General features: G+C 41.6%; 1 pseudogene; it reads right to left on the bottom strand.

The window, feature by feature from the left end:
- Positions 1-2690: 2690 nt before the first annotated feature.
- LOC117309421 (UDP-N-acetylglucosamine--peptide N-acetylglucosaminyltransferase 110 kDa subunit pseudogene) lies at positions 2691-6788 on the bottom strand (annotated as a pseudogene).
- Between the last annotated feature and the right edge of the window lie 4896 nt (positions 6789-11684).

The raw sequence follows: 11684 nt of genomic DNA, 5'->3' as shown, positions 1-11684 counted from the left end.
TGGTTAATGTCTGATTGATAATTTGAGGAGGATACACAGACATTGCCCTTATTATTTGTTGGGGCCGGGGAAGGCCCCGGGAGGAGTTTCCCGACAGTGGTGGCCCATCCTTGTGGGCCACTGAGCAACAATCTTGTGCCCAATGTTTTCCCCTATTGCATTTAGGGCATAAACCAGGGATTTTCTGACCATCTGGAGGTTTCTGAGTAGGGAAGGAAGGACTAGGGTTAGAATTAAAAGATCTACATTCTCTAGCAAAAGGACCTGCCTTTCCGCATTTAAAACAAGTCTTTGTTTTCTTTTGATTGTTTTTAAACCCCACTTTAGTTAATGCTGCAGCCACAGCAGCACCCTGTATATAAGTAGGCCCAATGTCTGCACAAAGGCGAATATAATCCTCCAATGTTCCCCGTTTTCTCCAAGGTCGAATCGCAGCCTGACACTCATTATTAGCATTTTCAAAAGCAAGTTGCTTAACTACAATTGTACCAGTGAGTCCGTCCACAATGAGTCTCCCCACCGCCTGTGACAACCTATCTACAAAATCAGCATATGGTTCATCAGGTCCCTGTCTAAGTTTTGAAAGATCTTCAGTTTTGTGTGTAGAAGGACATTTCCTCCAGGCTTGTAATGCCAAATGATTTATTTGAGGATAAGCAACAAAGGGATAAGTTAATTGATCTTGTAAAGAAAGATACTGTCCTTCCCCAATCAGCATATGATAATCAACTGGAATATTATGGGCAGCATTCTTTTCTGCTTGTTCAGCAGCCCGTTCATAAAAATCAAACTTCCATATTAAATAATCTCCACCATTTAAACAAGCTCGTGCAATAGACTTCCAATCAGCGGGGGGAAGAGCTTCTCCTGTCAACCACAGCAGCTAGTAAAAGGAGCAGTGGGCCCATATTGAGCACAGGCAGATTTTCAATCTTTCAAAACTTTCAAAGGGAGAGCCTGATGCTCCCTAGTAGCTTGTTGAGGATTATTAGGATCAGGTCTTTCTATGACGGGACAACAGAAAATAGGATCTTCTCCTCGTTTTATTGCTCCTTGTACAGCGCGCTGCAAGGGACTGAGCATTTTTACAGATGTAGATTTTTGAGGAAGACAGTCCTTATTAACCTGCAGCTTTTTCACTGACTTATCTATCACAGCCATTAGAAAATCATCCTCAGGATATTTCTCTCTTTTATGTTTACAAGCCTCATCTGTTAAGTCAAAATGTTCCTCTTCATCTAAAATATTTAAATTAATTAGCTCTTTCGGTTTAGGCAGTGGCGACACAGTAGTTGATAATACAGTCTCTCCTTCTGTCAGAGGCTTATGTTTTTCTGACTTTACATTCAAATCAACACTATCATGAGAAGAATCTAAACATATTTTTATCAGATTCCACAAACTATATGTAACAACAGGAGTATGAGTAGGCCCTCGAGACTCGTAATAATTTTTTAAATCTTCTCCAACTTTCTGCCAGATTTCTATGTCAACAGAGCCGCCATCAGGAAACCAGGGAGATACACCATGGATATGCTGTAAAAATTCAGTCAACAATAAAGTTCAGAAACTTTATTACCCCGAGCTCTAAGCATCGAAAGTAAAACCTGAGCAAATAATTCATACATCTTTGAGCCCTTTTGCCCCATCTTATTTTACTTCTGACTATTGCCTTATGCCTCTATTAGTTTCACTTTTACTGGTGGCCACACATATTTTGCATAAGGGTTCTCTTACCTGCACTTTCTTTTTCTTTTAATTGCCTTCACGCTTCAGGTCCCTGTTCGAGTGCCACTTGCCGCGGACCAGCCGGAGAAAGAGGATCTCACCGCCCAGGGTCAGAAGGGAAGGGGTAAGGAACTGAAGTAGCACCGACGGATGGGGTCAGAAGGACCAAGACAACTGATGGTTGCAAGGCAAATTTTATTATGCTACAGTTGCAGATTATCTAGACTAGAAATCGGAAGGTTGCCAGATGGTGGTTTACATTATCTACAGACTGTCTCGGCTCAAGGTTAACTTCCCTGGGAGGAAACCCATAAACCCAGAAGCATCAAAAATAACCTGCATGTGCAGGGGGGAGACAGCTTTGCTTGTCTCATTTTACATTCTTTCTGATCTCTGGGCCCTGGTGATTTATCTCCCATGGAATGGAACAAGGAGGGGAACAAGTAGGGACAGTCCCTTCGAGCAGCGGCCGCATGCCTGGCATGTCCTTACCTGCCCTCAAGGCTGACTGCTTCCCACACGTATGTTGCCTTGTTTAAGCCTCAAGCCCTCGATCCTTTGTTGAAATACAATAATTTCATTCCTATGGTTTTCAATACCAAAAACTCAACCTCCAGGAGGGCTAAAGTCTAATTTGTACTCCAAACCAAGTAGCAGTGCAGTTCGCTACTACTGAGACTGAATCCATAAAGACTTCAAGACCACGTCCAGAAGACAAGTTATTATATATAATACCCTAGAAGGTCTGAAACATAATTATCATATACATAGCTGGTCCTTCAGAGCTTTTTACCTATAACATGTTTTTTGATGAAAGTTATTTAATGTACTGGAGATAACTGTGACTTACTGATCAAATATTTGAATACTTATACTTACCTGGGATTTCATTTCTGCTGAAAGAAAAAGGAAGAACAGGACTCACTAAAACAAACAAACAAACATTAGAAATGAAAGTAAAAATCTTAACACACACTATCACTTTTGGAAGCAGCATAGAGGGGCAGTCAACGGTAAAACACTGGTGAAATAGGTCAAAACTCTAGGCCAAAAATCCATTATTATTATCATCAGTGACAGTACCACAACTGTGCCCTTCAGAATTAATAATCACTCCTAAGAATCTTCATTTGGCACCAGATGATGCGGTTAAGAGAAACACTCTGGGAGGTTTTGAATCAGACTTGGTTTTTTGTTAGCCAAGTTACAGGAGAATTTTTAAAGTGGGGGGAAGGGAAGAAGGAAACGGACCAGGAAAAGAATTTAAGCCATCATCTATAAACCAACAAAGCACTGATAGTTCCGAACATTATGTCAGACACTAAAATGACTGATATAAGCTCAAGTGGTTTACAAAACCTATAAAAAGACTACACCAGCAAAGTCCCCATTTATCTGTAGAGTTCAGAAACTAAAACAAGGAATATTTTAGCTTAAAAGCTTATCTCAAGAGAATCATACACACTTCACATGAATAAAAATACCTGAAACCAAACATTTTTAAAAGCTCCAATACCCAAAATATAAAGAAAAATATTAATTCAGAAGACTCAATCAATCCATGATAATCACAAAACGGCTGGGCAATCTCTATCTCCCTTCCACACTAACCATCCATCCCATGGAAGACCAAGGGAGATCAGACCTTCCAGACTTACCTTCCAGACCTTCCAGACACCTGGCTGCTGCAAAATTCTATGGAGACTCCTTGTGGAACAGCAGTTTCCCATCTCTTGTGTCTCTCCCTATCGTGATCATGATCATGCAGGAAGCAAGTCTGGCTGTGCTATTTCTTATCATTGTCTGTCACCCATCTGCAGCATGGTATTGTACAGATAAGGAAAAAGTAGTTCCCTTTCCCCCAGAAGGTTGAGGCTCAGGTACAGGGTAATTCTCCTGTGCACACAGTCATTATTTAGGCCGACTCAGTGACTTCAACAGGCTTAATCATGTGATCAGGTTTGTTGCCAGCTGCGTAATGCTCCCACATCTGTAGATAGAGCCGCTCTAGGTCCATTGTGTATTGCTTGGTGTTGAACAGAGGGCTAGATGTTCTCTGCTTCCAGACTTTGCCACGAATTTTCTTCAGGTATTCTAGATCAGTTCCCAGTTTCACAGCTATGTCTTCATATTCTTGTCTATTTTGAGCAATAAGCTCAAGACAGCCTAAACAAGTGAGCTGGGAAGCTGCAACTCGGGAAGCAAGAGTCTCTCCTGGCATAGTCACCACGGGTGTCCCTGACCAAAGGACATCCATCCCTGTGGTGTGTCCATTACAGAGTGGAGTGTCCAAGCAGACATCAGCCAGCTGGCCTCTCCGAACATGTTCCTCTTTAGGAGCAACAGGTGAAAAAATGATACGCTTCTGGGGAAGGCCCATATTTTGTGCATACTGTTGAATATTAGGTTCTCCTACTGCTGGAAAACGCAACAGCCACAGTACACTATTGGGAACACGCTTCAGAATATTTGCCCACATCTGCAAAGTAGATGGGTCAATTTTATATAACTGATTGAAGTTACAGTACACAATGGCATCTTCCGGTAACCCGTACTGAGAACGTGTGGTTACAATAATGGTACGGGGAACCTCCTCTCCAGTGGCAGCCTTAATGTTGATCTGGGTAGTTGCCAGTCCATTGCTAAGACTGAATCCATTAATTGTTATCTGAATTTGTCCTCTGTTAATCATTTCAATAACTGCCTCTGCAATAGTATTCATAGGAATGACAGGCATATTAAGAGCCGTATTACTGCTGTCTGCGTTGTCTCCTCCATCAGGACATTTCATCTTGACAATCTGCACATCTGGGAGACTATCAAGAAATGCTTTGAGGTCGATGCCGTTCAGCACAATCCGATTGTCATAAATGTGCCCATTGGACTGAAAATCGATGACTGCCTTCTTCTTCAGGTGAGGGAACATATTAGCATGATCGCCAATAAAGAAAGTATGGGGCATATAAGCCAGTTTCTCAGAATACTGCTCAGCAACTTCAGCAGGTGAAGTTTCCTGATCAGTGATGATATAATCCATGAAAAAGCACGCCACTGGTCCCAGGGTAGCCCAGCCACATTGCCTGAATAGGAGCTGGCCTGAGAGCAAAGAGTTCATTTCGAGCACCCCTGGTATAACCATTCATATTTACAAGGATAGTGTATACCATCTTGATGGATGCGATCAGCTGCTTTCCCATTGCATGGAATCTGAGAAAGATCAATGAAATGATGGGCTTCTGCCATCACCTTCGCTCGGAAGTTTGTGCCATCATCTGGGCTCAGGGCATAACAGAATACCTCAAATTTATCAGGATTGTGCATGCCTGGAATAGACTGCATAAGATGAGAAGTAGGATGATTCCCAAAGTCAGAACTCACGTATCCTACACGCAGTCGACCATCACTGAGCTTCAAGTCTTTTGGATGTTCGTACGGTGGTTTATGAAGGACACCTGATCTCATCCAAGCAGAGGTTCCCAGTGGCTCTCAGCAATAGCCTTCCTGAAGCCATGAGAAAGAGGATAGAGCATACTATGATGAGGCTGCACAGAAGGCAACCTATTCTTCTCCAGCTGGTCAGCCACAATGCTGACCAACTTCTTCATTCGCTCATCATAGTCTGTCCAATCACAGACAATCTGCAGGCAATGAGCCAAATCACAATAAGCGTCAGGAAAATCAGGTTCAAGCTTCAGAGCAGTGCGATAAGAAGCAATTGCTTCTGGAATATTCCCTGAATACTTGTGAATGGAAGCCAGATTGCTGTGGGCATCCGCAAGTGCAGGGTTAATCTGAATGGCACGAGTATAACACTGCAAGGCTCCCTGAACATCCTGCATCTCCTTTAGAGTGTTTCCCATGTTACAGTAGGCATCAGCAAAGGTAGGACTGATTCGAACAGCCTCCTTATAATGCATCAGAGCTTCCTGCAGTTTTCCCTGCTGCTGCAATACACTTGCTAAATTTGAATGGGCAACAGCAAACTCTGGGAAGACTTCTAATGCTTTACAATACAAGCGAACTGCCTCTTCAATGTTTCCCTGGTCTCCTTTGATATTGGCTAGGTTATTCAGAGAGTCTGCATGGGTGGGACACAGCCGCAGAGCTGTATTATAACAATCTTCTGCTTCGGCAACACTGCCCTTCTCTTCCAGAGCGTTGGCTAGGTTGCAGTAAGCATCAGGGAAATGTGGTTGCAACTCAATAGCTCGCCTGTAGGTGTCTATTGCCAGATCTATCAGGCCTTGCTCATAGTATACACAAGCCAGGTTGGCATGTACCACTGCATGATTTGGGCTCAAGCTTAGGGCACAAAGGTAAGCTGCCACAGCTCTGTCAAAAATCCGTGCCTCTTTCAAGACATTTCCTAAATTGATATAAGCATCCAGAAAATTGGGGTCAAGCGTGACAGCCTTTTCAAAGTGATGAATTGCAAGCCAAATCTCCCCTTGTGCATTGAAAACACAGCCAAGATTACTCCAAGCTACTGCAAAGTTCGGTTGCGTCTCCATTGCTTTCAAATAACATGCCTTGGCTCCTTCCAAGCGACCCAGGGCTTTGAGCAGGTTCCCCAGGTCACTGCGAACACAGTACAAATCAGGATTGCACTGAAGAGCAGAGACGTAAGCTTGTACTGCCCCTTCCATGTCGCCTGCTGCTACCAAAGCGGCTGCCAGGTTAATATAACCATCGATGAAATCTGGTTTGAGATGCAATGCATGCCGGTAATGCTCAATTGCTTCCTGCAACTGCCCTCTTTCCTTGTACACATTCCCCAAATTCGAATAGGCTTCTGCCAGAAGAGGGTTCTGTTTAATTGCCAGAGTACTAAAGTGGGCAGATCTGTCCAGCCTTCGACACTGGAAGTGTAGAGATGAAAGTAATAAAAGTACTCCAGTATTGTCTGGCTCTTGTCTCCACAGCTGCATGCAGTGTCTCTCAGCTGCCTCAAAATCTCCTGCCTGATACTCTCGATGTACCAACTCAGCTAACCCTTGGAAGGAAAGCATACGTTTCGTTGGTTCTGTGCTGTCGGCCACGTTGCCCACAGAAGACGCCATCTGGAGCTTCTGGAGAGAGTGAGAAAAGGGGGTAATTGAGTCCCGCTGCCGCCACTACTGGCAAGAATGTTTCTAGAGGTAGCAAATACGAGGGCAGCAGCCGTACCACTGCTTTGGCAGGCTTAAGCGGCGGCGACAGTTACAGGCACCGAACCTTAGGAACTCTGGTTGGCCATCTACCTCTCACGCTCTTGAAATCTTAATTCTTAACCCTGCCCTCTTCCACCATTTTTCTCCTAATCAGGGAATAAAAATTACCTATACACTTGCCTTAGAAGAAATCAAAAGTCAGTAGTCCAAACACTTTTTAAAGTTTTGTTTTCTGTCCAGTTGGAAAGGAAATACATGATTGACTTTACTTCATCATTCATATAGTCAATGTGGAAAACATTAGGGCCGTGAATTTCAATACAGTAAGATCAGAAAATTTTAAATTGGCCTTCCCAAACCACTAATAAGTAACCAATGTTGTATATAATGCTAAAATCTTAGAGACTGAGTTTGATATTTTAAAAGTTCTGAAAAGATTAGCTAATTTCTCCTCATCATACTTCTCATGCCTCAAACCTGAGTATTACTTTTTTAAAATTAAATTTATTTATCTTTATTTATTTATTTTTATTTTGGCTGCGTTGGGTCTTCAATGCTGCGTGCAGACTTTCTCTAGTTGTGGCGAGCGGGGGCTACTCTTTGTTGCGGTGCCTGGGCTTCTCATCACAGCAGCTTCTATTGTTCTTCCACAACTCTATGGGTTCCTTTTTAGGTCCTATGAAGAACCCTAGAAATTAGTTCATGGAATTATAAGTTTTTGCAAAATTGTCAAAGGTGGGATATTTTAACTTCCATCAGGTAAGACCAGCGTCTCTTTCTTTGCCAATTTTCCTTCTATCATATTCCGCTATGTTGGATCATATTGGAATGGCCACAGGCTTTTTTGAAATCTGGCTAAGGAGATTTTCTTTTTTCTGTGGTACGCGGGCCTCTCACTGTTGTGGCCTCTCCCGTTGTGGAGCACAGGCTCTGGACGCACAGGCTCAGCGGCCATGGCTCACGGGCCTAGCCGCTCCGCGGCATGTGGGATCTTCCCGGACCGGGACACGAACCTGTGTCCCCTGCGTCGGCAGGTGGACTCTCAACCACTGCGCCACCAGGGAAGCCCTAAGGAGATGTTTTAAGTGAGGCTATTATGTGATTTTCAGACACCGCCATATGTAATTGACTATATACTATCGCATTACAGGAATAACTTCCAGTACTCATACTGACTACTCTACTGACTTAACCTAGCACAAGACACAGAAGCATAAGGACAAAACCCACCTTACAATATAGCCATGTCTTGCACTTCACAGCTCTCAAAGCATGTGCGTTTGAAGAAGAAAAAAACAACTGAAAAGTACAAAACCAGAAGCTAATCTGTGGAAAATTATTTCAATCATCAGGCATGTGAAAGATAAGTCAAAGATTCAGTTCTCATCAATGCTTAGTCAAAATGGAAATTTTCTTCTGTCAAGAATATACTCCAGGGGCTTCCCTGATGGCGCAGTGGTTAAGAAGCCACCTGCCAATGCAGGGGACAAGGGTTCGAGTCCTGGTCCGGGAAGATCCCACATGTCACGGAGCAACTAAGCCGGTGTGCCACAACTACGGAACCTGCGCTCTAGAGCCCATGAGCCACGACTATTGAGCCTGCGAGCCACAACTACTGAAGCCTCCGTGCCTAGCACCCGTGCTCTGCAACAAGAGAAGCCACCGCAATGAGAAGCCTGTGCACCGCAACGAAGAGTAGCCCCCAGTCCCTGCAAGTAGAGAAAGCCTGCGCACAGCAACGAAGACCCAACACAGCCAAAAATAAATAAATGAATGAATGAATGAATGAATGAATATACTCCATCAACAATGTGTGTAATGGAATGGTATGAATGAGTATTTTATCAGAATCCCTGTAATGCACAAACCTATAGCAGTACTGAAATCAGTAATGCATTTATAATAGTAAATACTTATGAGGAAGTAATCCATAGAGGTTTTCTCAAAGTTAACAATGAAAATTAATGTGACATTATCAATAATAAATTGTGAAGCTGAAATAAACTTTTCTAAACTATTAATAACTAGAAGCAAATTCTAATCAACCATGCTACAAGAAATCTATGTCTAAAAACTACGAAGTTTATTTCTTAAAATTTTATTTCGAAAATACATAAACTGTCGTATGAGGAGGCAGTTAAAGAATATATAGCTAAAAGAGTGGGGGAAAAGTTTTATAGAGACACATCTGGCAGTAGTTAATTTTTAAATGTCATTTTTCTAGATTTTGTGACACCTATAGTATTGATATTTGAAAGCATTTAAAAAATTGTAATTTGAAGATTTGCTACTTCCAGGTAGAATAAAATATTTTGAAGCAAAACAACGTTTCCACTGAGAAAAACAAAAAAAGCCAAATAAAATAGCCAGCATTCAATCAAAAAGTTCTAGACAAACCAAGAGATAGAATCATATGGCTAAAATTCTAAGAACAGATAATACAAAAATATTTACATAAGATATTGTGTGTCTTTATCAGGAAAAGTCTTTATCAAGAAAAGACTTTAAAATCATCAGAATTAATATTATATTTTATTTATTTGTATATTATATTTATATATAGATATTTATATATTTATATAAAGAACTTAAAGATAAAGCCCTAGTTAAGGCAGTGACAATAGCAGTAGCAGTGGGAGTGAAAAGAAATGGTTATATTCAAGCATATTTTGTCAGGAAAAGTCCATGATCAAATGTCTGACTGCATACATGGGATGGATAGACGGAGTGGGAAAAATCAAAGTTAACTATAGAGGTTCTAGTGAAGATGGGGTTGCCGTCACCCAACCCAAGGGGCTGCGATCATCCCCAAGGTCTAGGAGACTCAAAGGGAAGGTCATGGTCAGAGGCAAAGTTAATTGGTGGGAAAATAAGACTCCCAGTCTCTCCATCTCCTTATACCAGTTTTTTTTGTAACATCTTTATTGGAGTATAATTGCTTTACAATGGTGTGTTAGTTTCTGCTTTATAACAAAGTAAATCAGTTATACATATGTCCCCATATCTCCTCCCTCTTGCATCTCCCTCCCTCCCACCCTCCCTATCCCACCCCTCTAGGTGGTCACAAAGCACCGAGCGCATCTCCCTGTGCTATGCGGAAGCTTCCCACTAGCTATCTATTCCTTATACCAGTTTTGTTTTTCTGCTCATATACGTAGCAGCATTTCATTCAAGGGGAAAGTCATTGATCTGACTGGTCAAATTAAACAACATAGTTCAAGGCACATTTACAGTGGTTAGTTCCTCCACAATTTAGAAAGTCACATTCATAATTTCCCTCTTCCTACACCGCGGAACACATTGGCCATTCCTCCAAAGTTTCCACTCCACAGAGTGGACCAGAGATGACGTGAGCCCAGAACTGAGAGCTTGGCATGAGATGGTGTCAGCCCCACGTAGAGCTCTGGCATAAATTATAACCCAACCCAGCTCTACAGAGAGCTCTGCATGGAATCCTGGGAGTAAACTCAGCCATAATAATGGGATTCTGTTTTTCATTTGCTTTTCTTCCTTGCTTAACTTTCCCTGGCCACTCTGACAAACAAACTTTCAGGCATTCCTGGGCCACTCACTAACTTTATTCCATTTAATCTCATCCAGATTCCCAAGAAAATTACTAACTATAAGGAGGGAAATTTGGAACATGGTAAGTGTTAGATGCCTGAAATATACAGGTCATTGAATCCAGTTAAGTAGCAAATTATCTGGATCTCAAATATGCCAGTAGAATAACAGACTAAGCTCAATTTAATGTACTCTTACTGGAGACACACGTAAATTCTGGGTCAATTTTGAAAAAGTTAAAAGGACATAGCTGAGATTAAAAGAAAGAAAGGAACACCTGCGTGTTTCAGAAAGTAACAGAGAAATTAAATCCAGAGAAAGAAGAGCGGACTGATGTCTGTGGGTTCCGTTCCTTAGTATAGGCCTTATGTAAATAGGGGCTGGAGCTAGAAATCTAACATTACCTTGAGGCCAGGAATTTATAGACTCAGGATGGAACAATATTGAGAAGTTGGTACAGATATCCTACAGAAATTTCATGAGGAACTGCTTAGTCCATTAAGAGGGCCAAGGGCGGTGGTGAGGAAGATTGATATCTCTTGAAAACCTTCAGGTACAGAAAACATCAACACCTCTGAAAAGTAGGCCTCTCCTTCCCAGCGTTGTGATGGCCAGGTTGTCACTAACCTGTAAGGCCCTGTATGAATCAGAAACTGCAAGGAGAGTAATTCAAAGAAAAACAGATGCAGGATGGGTGTGGCAATAAATCCTAGGACCCTATCAGAAACAAAATTAAAACCACTCTAAAGGGAAATTTTAACAAACCAGAGCAGATAGTATCCTAACCAGAATAGAATAATAATTTTGAGGAAGTTACTTTAGTTATTTAAGTAATATTCAACATCCAGAGCAAAATTCCCTTAAGTACTGTACTGGTGGAAACTAGGCAGCACTATGGAGACAATAAAAAGGTGTTTACCATCAAAAAACATCAAGGTAAGAAAGATAATGTCTAATTTTTAATTATCCTGTGGTTTATTGAAATCTTTTGGAAACCCAAAATAGAGAAAACCTAGCAGGCAATGAAGACTTAAATATTTAGAGATTTATCAACTCATCTATAAAAGCTTTATTAATCTCTTCTTTTAATACCACTCCTGAGAGGTATAAATGTGTCCAGTGATAGGGTTGAAGAAGCCTGAGAGAATTTCAATTGTTTACTATTCTTGGTCAGCTATTAAGACCTTTCAGGAGCATCTTGATTTTCATGGCATCATCCAACAAAAAGCAGGATATTTTACA

This window comes from Tursiops truncatus, chromosome 1 (assembly GCF_011762595.2).
Source record: "Tursiops truncatus isolate mTurTru1 chromosome 1, mTurTru1.mat.Y, whole genome shotgun sequence".
Classification (NCBI taxonomy): Eukaryota; Metazoa; Chordata; class Mammalia; order Artiodactyla; family Delphinidae; genus Tursiops; species Tursiops truncatus.
This window is presented reverse-complemented; position numbering and strand designations above follow the sequence as displayed.